This window comes from Lycorma delicatula, chromosome 1 (genome assembly GCF_047948215.1).
Source record: "Lycorma delicatula isolate Av1 chromosome 1, ASM4794821v1, whole genome shotgun sequence".
Classification (NCBI taxonomy): Eukaryota; Metazoa; Arthropoda; class Insecta; order Hemiptera; family Fulgoridae; genus Lycorma; species Lycorma delicatula.
This window is the reverse complement of record NC_134455.1, coordinates 7229352-7238964: the sequence shown is the minus strand read 5'-3', so window position 1 is coordinate 7238964 and position 9613 is coordinate 7229352.

Genomic DNA, 9613 nt, shown 5'->3' with positions numbered 1-9613 from the left:
ATTAATTTGTATTGATGATATTCATAGTAAAATGTTATTTTAGAAAAGAGACAAAATGCTAATAAGTTTAATGATGTTTAATGCTGTATGTTACTATGAAGGTATGTGTTATTCACTTATAAAACTGCTTAGTCTTATAAATGAACTTATTTGCATATTAAAGCATAAAAATGAAAATCATATTTACAATATCTATCGGCTTTATTACTATTACTGTTATCGTTATTTTACTTATTATCTGCCAGTCAAGATTTTTGTTGTCATAATTTATTGTTTTTGTTGTGCCATAATTAAACATTTGTTTTTCATACAAATATCATAAAGTTATATGGAAAGAAATTGGTTAGATTTATTTTAAACCTTTATATAAGAATTGAATTTATTCAGATTTTAATATTATACTATTATTTCATCTATTACTGAGGATTGTTATGTAAATTTGTCGCTGGTCTGATTGCTTCAGTCATTATAAAAATTCCATATTATAATTGACTAAATGTGATTGTCTATTATAGTTTTAAATGGTTAAGAAATCTTGAAAGATAGTTAATTTATTTAATTTTTTTTCTTTAATCATATCTTACTAGGAATTAAAACAAAATCACTGGTCTTCTAACAGAAAAGACTAATTAAGTCAATATTATTGATTCAGTTTTTTCCTTTGTGTGCCATGCCTCCTATTAGGTCCATCTTTTTCATTAGGTTCTATTAAAAAGGGCAAATTAATTTTTTTACTAGTTCACAAAATATATTTTTAGTTAATTTTCAACACAAATAATCTGCTTCCTCTGTGACAGACTAGTAGTGTCCCAGCCTTTCATCTGGAAGATGTGGAGTTCAAATCCCAGCCTGACATGACATTTTATTTACATTAAAAAATGTTATATTCTCATGCACAAAGTGTGAGCTTATGTGGTGAATTAATTATCTCCTAAAATCTAATGAGACTTTGGAATATAAAACATTAAAAAAAACTGAAAACACAACCACACACTTGCACATGGTACTTACAGGATGTGAAAAAGCACTGGATTTATACTGTCCATGAACACTCATTCGTGCATGGTTGAGAGTATTCGTAAACTTCTTAGTTAATCATGTTGGCAATTTATGTCAGCTAATTTTCTAGTATTTTAATTAAATAAAGTGATCTATTTCTTCAATTTTCTAGTCTTAATTAAATAAAAATAATCTATTTCTTTGTTTTATGAAAAAAAAGACCTAAGTTATGAAGTTTACTTATGAAATATATTTGTTAAATTTATGTACAATTTATCCCCTACATTAATAATTGATTTAGAATATTTTATTTTACTTTTGTATCGGTTAGATTAATTTATATTTTGTTTTCATTTTATTTCATTTATCATCTGACGTGTTTATAATCTGAAAATTATAATTTTTTGCATAAATTCCTCTGTTTTAGAATAGATCTGACAAATAAAGTAACTGTACAATTTTTGTTTTAAACACATAATGAAACACGTTGTATATATTTAATGTTTTATTTAAAAGAATAATAATAAAATTAAAAATAGTTAAGTAACATCCATTTTATTAAAGGATATAAATAATCACCAAAAAGTATTAATTTAAAATGAGAATAATAGTATCAAAATATAAGTATAAAATAAAACATAATTGTCTAATCAATACTAACTGAAATACAAATAATTTGTAAAATAGATCTATTTATTATTAATCTTTCCACTTCCAAAAGTGATGAAAGTTCAAACAAATTTAAAATTCCATCAAAAAAGTAACTACAAACTAATAATAAAATATAAACATTTCTGATGCACTAATGTATAATACAGAGTCAACAGTAACATTCTGACTCCCACTAGTAGAGATAGAAAAGCTGTTGTACTACCACATGTATCTGCGTGGTCAGCAGGTTATATGTAATCATAGACCACATGTCTCTGCGTGGTCAGCAGGTTATATGTAATCATAGACCACATGTCTGCAGGTGCTCAGCACTGAATGTGTTAATTTGATCAACGGTTAACAGTAAGATCAATTTTACTGAGGAAGTTTTAGCTAACTGGAAATGTCTAAATATTTTAAAATTTTCTGCAGACAATTAATGATATATCTACAACACAAATTTAACTTCATAAACATTATAATACAATTCACTTAATCGCTTTTTAAATCCAAAAATAAACCAAATGCAATAGGCACTTTAAATTCACAAATCCAATCATACATGAAGTATCACAAATCCAGCTACATGAAGTGCCACATTATTATCCAGTCAGTAATATCATAAGGCAGTAATAAAAAAATTATAGGCGATTCTAAAAATGAATACAATGAAAGAAATATTTACTGCTAAATAATCTAAATCTTATAATATTTAGATTGTTCAGAGCAGTACACTTAAAATAGCCCAAAAATATACATACATGGTTAAATGAATTCTTTTAGATTAAGATATGGGTGGAAATAGAAGAGCATTAAATTTGACTGATAGTTAGTTAGGTAGTTAGTCAAACATTAAAGACAGAAGCAGCATCATAGCATGACATTAAGCAGCCTTGATTGATAAAATGAATATAGATATTAAAATATTACTTACTATCAGTGAATAAACTGTGAAATAATCATGTGGGTTATCTACCCTGAAAGAGGTCAGCATCATGCTTGTCTCCATTCTCTCATTCAACTCCACCTTACTTAATAATAATTATTTCTTTCTTAAAAATGCTTCCTTAGGCATTGTTGTTCTTTTTTTTATTTTGTTTTTTTTGCAATCTTCTTTTAACATTGTGTATACTGTTTCTACTACATCTTGTTGCACAAAAACTTTCAATTTAATTCGGTTAATGAGGCAAGTGTTAAAGATAAAAGAAGAAAAATTGAACTCTTAGTTCAAGTTGGCTACCTGTAGAAATAAATTGTTATTATGAGCCACATGATCATCAAGAACAAACATTCTTCCAACCCACACATAACATATTATCAGCACTGTGTTTACGATATATTTATTAGGTATTAATCAAATATTAGTCCTGTAGTGTTATTTTAAAAATATTTTCTTGGAACGTGGTAATTATGATCAATTAGTGTAAAACATTTAATTATTATTCTATATAGATAAATAATGTGTGTGATGTATATGTTTAGAGAGATAAGATATATGCTGATCTAGTTTGTAGATGTTCATTGCAAAGCTTGTGACTATTAGTTTGAAACATGATCTTCTTTTCTTAAAGTGTATTATACCTTGCTAACAAACAATATGTTTGATTATTTTTAGTTTGTGTTTCCCATGACTCCACAATAGCTTACATAGTTTTAGATCAAGTAATAATATCTTTTTATTTCAAATTGCAGATTTTCCCACACTTCTTTACAAAATTAAAAAAAACCTGACTCATATGGAACTCATATACCCAAGAATATTATTTGTTTTAGATTTATTCTTATTCAAGTAGTTTAGTAAGTGTGAATCCTGTTTTACTGTATATCTAATTATACACTTATATGCCTGCCATTTGTGCCATAATTGTACTAATATGCTAGGCTTCAGTATTAAATTTAAGTACTGCTAATATTAAGATTTATGTAATTGGCTTTTACAAGATCCATTTTGCATAGAACATAGGATTATCAGATTGTAAATTGGTGCTTTAAATTTTTCGTTCCCATTAGATTACTGCATAATAATACCATTATAGCCACGTATTGATTTTATTTTATATTAGGTTATCAGTATTATGTTTAAACATATTACAAATTTCATGTGCCATATGTATGTTGTCTTTTAATGTGCCATAAATGTAATTTAACAGAACTTAAAAGGAAATAATTATTTTTTAGTATTGAAGTTTTACTTGAAAAATTCTCCATTGTTTAGGAAAATGAAACAGACCTAAACAAGAAGGGTTACAACTGTATATAGTCAACCCAGTGTTGGTTTTTATTGTTGGTTTTTTGTTAATTATAACAATTAATAATTAGTAGCTTTACCTTTAATGTATATTAATTTATTTTCCGTTTTTATTCCTTGCAAGGCACTTAATTTAAAAGGATCACATATATAATGATATATTTTTAGAAAGTAAAATGTAAAGGATGTTTTTAAATTTATTTATTGTAAATCTATATAAGTAGTGTTTTATTTATTAGTTAAAATTTGTTATATTATTTAATTTTTATTAGAAATTATTACCTGAACTAAAAATTTTAAGTAAAAAAAGATATTGAATGAATGTTATTGATTATTCAAAGAGCAATAGTTTACAGTTTTTATAGATATGATTTATATTATTTATTTATTGATAAGTAATATATAAGCTTGCAATATTATATTGTATTAAAATATTTGATAAATGTAACACAAAGTAGTAAAAAGCTGTGTCATATTTATTTAATATTTTAAACTACATTTTTTTTTAATTTACTTCATGAAAATATTAAATAGAAAAAATGTTTTATTGTAAACCCCCTTTTAACGAAAACCCATGTTAACTGGAAAAGGATAAAATTAAAAATTGAGTTAACCAGAAGACAGTACAAAAATACCAATATAAAAATACAAATTTTCTGTGATTTAATTGTTTATATTCTTAAACTGAGGAAGTTCCTTTAAAGTTAGTAAACATATGAATAAACTATTGCTTTTTGTGAAGACATGATGCAGTTTGGATGATTACAGAAATTTGATTCAAATAGTGATCACAAAATACTGTTTTTTACTTATTTGGTTGGTTGCTTTCATAACTTTTTATAGCAGTTGTTGGCATTGTTCTGTATAACAATTACATCAGTTTGTATTCTGTACTTGGAGATGTTATAGTAGCTAATCAATATCAGTTGGTTGATTCAGTTGCAATTAGTTTGTATATTTTCTTAAATATGCTAGTCCATCAAATGTGTTATAATATTTTATTTATAGTAGTGTTTATTAATTTATGTTACTTTATTGCTAGTTTCATATGTGGTGTGAATCTGTGATTATGATGAAAAATAAAGGAATATCATTATCTCAATTGTTGAATAAATAATAATAATAATAATTAATAATAAATAATTGTTAAATAATAATAAATAATCAATTAAATGAATAAATAATAAGTGCTTTTAAAAAACATTACACCAAAATTTAAGTTAGAATTAACAATTTCAGAAGAAATGAATGTGAAAAATAAATTAGTTCTCTATTTGACAGAGTATTTCAATGAATCAGAATCTAATTTGAAGTGTAATTAGCTGAATGTGAACAGTCAAATGAAATAGTTTTTCTTAAGTTTGTTTAGCAAAGACAAAGGAACTTCTTTCAGGATCAACTTTGCCATTCAAAGTGGTTTTATTAGCTACTCCATATAATGTTTCACAATGTGGTATGTTAAAATGAATATTTTATGTAAAATATTTTTTATGGCAAAAAAAAAAAAAAGAATAAAATTCAGAAAAAAGTATAAATTTTTTTCAGATTAAATTTAACAACCCATCGGAATTAGGTAAGTTTTATATAGTTTCTTTATTCGATTATTTTAACTTTTATATTTTATCAACTTCTTCTGTGGTATTAGTTTTGAGTTTTACTTTGCCTTCTTGGCTTGTTTTAATAAATTTTTATTATATGATTAGTATTACATTTACACCTTATAAATTTTATTATTTTGTAGTTATTTTAACCTTTTATTAATAAAATTCCGGGCGATGATAACGCCCAGCCGTATTTCCCCACAAACAACAAAAAAAATTTAACATTTTTTGTGTATAACTTTGTATTTTATTAATTTTTATAGTCGAGTAATTTAAAAATTTAAAAATTTTTAATTTTAAAATTTTATTTACAGTGTGCATATAATCCTTTTTAGTATGAAACTTTGGATTATGCAAAATTCCTGCTTATCCAGATGAATAAGCCTACAGGCTACTTAGTTCTAGTTATATGGGGTTCTGCTGTAGTTCCCTTTGATGATACTTGTATAAATTCAGGCTTCTGTTCATCTTTACATTAAGATTTTTAGAAGCAGTACTGCATTATATTACTTTGTTGGTGATTGTAAAGTATTGTGGCATCTTAGGTATAAGAAGTGTAATAAATTCACATTATCTTGTAATAGGATGGTTTGATTTCATTTTTGTTATAAATTAGATATAATAAATTCAGTATGATAATAAAAGCTTTTTAATGTAATGTTTCCTAAACTTATTTGTTAATGTAAAATTAAATAGATTATAATCAGTTAATTATTAATTATGTTATGGTTTAAATAACACATGTTATGATGAAATCATAACATGATATGATGAAATCATGTTATGATGAAATCATAACATGATATGATGAAATCATGTTTTAAGATTGTGAATAAAATGTATAATAAACAGTAGAGTCTAAACAGTTCAGATGAGCAGAGTGAAACTTCAGTAAATAATACGTTACTGTAAAAGAATACAGAATTTTATGTGCATATGCATATTAGAATATTTGTAACCAGGTAGTGCTGTGAAAAGTTACACAATTCTTTTTTACCTTTTGATTATTTCAGTAAAATTCAAATCATTTTATTTTATCTGTCATAGTTTAATGAAAAGACATTTCAGAAGGTATCCATTTTACATAAGGTAAAGTTTTAATATCAGCTGTAATATCTTAGTTATAAATGTAAACGTTTGTATTAGCTCAGTACACAAGATGATATGTAGTGGGACGGTAACATACAATGCATTAAGCAATTTAATCAATCATTTACGTAATTCTGTTCAATATACTTCAAATACTCAAAATATTATGTGTATTATTAATATTCAATGTGTTCACTGAAATCAAATTACAACAAACAAGACTATCAAATATATCTAATCAAAAATGTATTCTACAAATGAATAAATATTACATAAATTCAATATGGATTCGTCTACTTATTCAAACTACAACTAATCAACATATTTTATCCTGTGAGAACCAATCGATCGACCGACCGATCCCTTTCAAATTTGCAGGATACATTTGTGTTATCCCAGAGAAGGTTTTAAGTTATAGATCAAGACCCTAACCCCCTTATGGGTGAATTTGTGAATTAAATATATTCATTAAAGAAAAAAAAATGAATCTTTAAAAAAAAAACAGGAGGTAGGTTGTAGATTTTCCCTCGTCAAAGGTCTGTGTGCTTTAGTTACTATTCTGTCTTCTGTAATTTTGTTTCTTTTTCAGATTTCTATAAAGCCTGAATACCGTAATTGTTTATCAGTATTATTCTCACAACCATGAGGGTAACGAACAACGCAGGGGGCCCAGGCTAGATGGGAATGGCAAGTGAAGTAGGCTTGTGGCCCTGGTTTTAGCCCTATGACTCCTTGTGGCCCTGGGGATCCCCAGGACTCACCTGGACCCTGGGGTCCAGGGCAGAACCCCCTGACTAGACTTTTTAACTACTCTTGTGAACATTGTGTTGGTGATTTCACTGTTATAACGATCATTACAATGTCAGTGATTGGTGATGCAGATATATAATATCAGTTGTCAGTGACGCCTGATACATACTATGAAATGAATCGATTAGTGATAATTCCTCACAGAAATTGCTATGAAACATTCAATTTTTAATGAAACTTAAGTTATTTAAACGATAATCCTATTAATACAAAAGTTTAATTAATTATCAGTTGTAATGTAAATACTACTGTGTAAATCAGATTTCATTCTGAAAGAAGTTTAAGCTATCCTGATTGTAATAATAAATTTGCTTAATTACCGAACTAGCAGCAGCAGCAACCATCTCAGCTTACTATTACTAGACATGGACAGTTTGGAATTTCAAACTGTAAAATAATGAAATAATTAACAAATCAGAATAAATTATGTTTGATTTCATTGTTTCAGAGCATCATCACTTTGATAACAAAAATATTTACTAGTTACAATTAAAATTAATAATGAAAATTAAAATGTCAAAGATTAACTCTACTTGGACAACATAAGCACCTTGGGCCTTCAATTGGTCAAACCTAAATATCTAAAGAATTAAAATACATCTCTACTGTATACAAGTAACAACCACAGTTCTTTCTGTTGACCGAGTGCCTATGTTCTTTGCATAACCTTTTACAGTTGACATAGCTAGGTGTCTCACCCTTATGCAGACAGTTGTCAAGCTTGTGGCCCTCATCACCACAATGTGCACAGACTGATGCAAACTTACAGAACTTGGCCCTGTGGCTGAACAGACAACACTTAAAATATCTCTGCACATAAATGTATTCCTTGATGCAACAGTTGTGAAGTTGACATACAATCTACCCTCAGACATAAACTTCTGGAAGAGACCAGCACCTAATTCAAATGCATCGTGATACTTTTGGGCATCATGCTTGCCTGCTTCAAAAAGAAGTCTACTTTCTTGTTTCTGTGCCACATCATCCAATTAGATGTTCTGCTCCCTGATGAGAAACAGAACCTCTTTGTCAGACAGGTGTCTGTCAATGTCGTACACAATGACCTGGGGCCTACGCTTCCTTTTAGGGTCCACCTTGACTTCTAGTTTCTTAACTGCAGGAGACTGTGGTGACTCCCTATCACTCGCAACAACCACCAAATCTTTGCCTGGACTCTTTGATCTCTGATTTAAGAGCCTTCCTTTTAGCACAAAGGACAATCTGAAGGTCCTCTTTTAGCTGGCTGCGTCTTAAAAGACCCCTCAGCCTTGTTCATAAAGACAACCTTGGGCTTTTTCTTTCCTTGGCTAGCTTCACGTTTGCCTCATACAACTTCAGCATAGCACCTTGATTGTACTGCGACTGGGACTGGTTTTTGGACAACTTTGACCTCTTTTGACTGGAGGCCAAACTGAAAACCCTCTGCCAAGGCAAAGAAGCATCTCACCAAACTGACGAAGTCATGGAGAAACCTACTTCATGCATTCATGCTTTGGGGGTTTTCCACAAAAGTCAGAAGGTTGCTTAAGCTTTCCTGAACAGCTTGCACTATTGGGATAGAACTGATGGTTCTGCACTTGGCTTTCTTGAAATCAGCAACTAAATTAGGTTTCTGTACCTGGTGGGTGACCCTAATCAAGAATTTTCATTTTCAGAAGAAGTGGAAGGAAAGCTTTTTGCCCTTCTTCTTACTCTGCCTGGACTATTAATTCTACAAAGTGTGTCATGGTTGAAGATACCCTAGCCTTACTGTCTATCATTGCTCACCTCCATCTTCCTTCTGTCTTTAATTTGTCCAAGCCCACAAATGTGACAACTACCTATAGCAAGGTACAGACAGCTGGAAACATAAATATGTCACTCTTTGCACCTCCTAGCCACTACTGGATTGCAAACGTAAAACATGCGACCACAAATTATGGCCATCATTCTGAAAAGAATGCAAGCAGGACTAAGGGCTAACCCTTGCTTGTTACAGGGACTTAAGACCAGGAGTCGTTGTCACTCTTTCGCCATGATGAGGTAGATGCACATGTATAAATGCACCTTGAAACTCTGTTCCTGTAAGAGGGATAAAGATAACCTAATTAAATTGATGCTAATCAGTAGCAGCAGTTCAGCACTCAATAAAACTCTACACCGGTGGAAGGTATACATATGACCACCAACTCAAAAAGCACTGAACATAATCTTGATAGCCACAGCATCTCTGAAC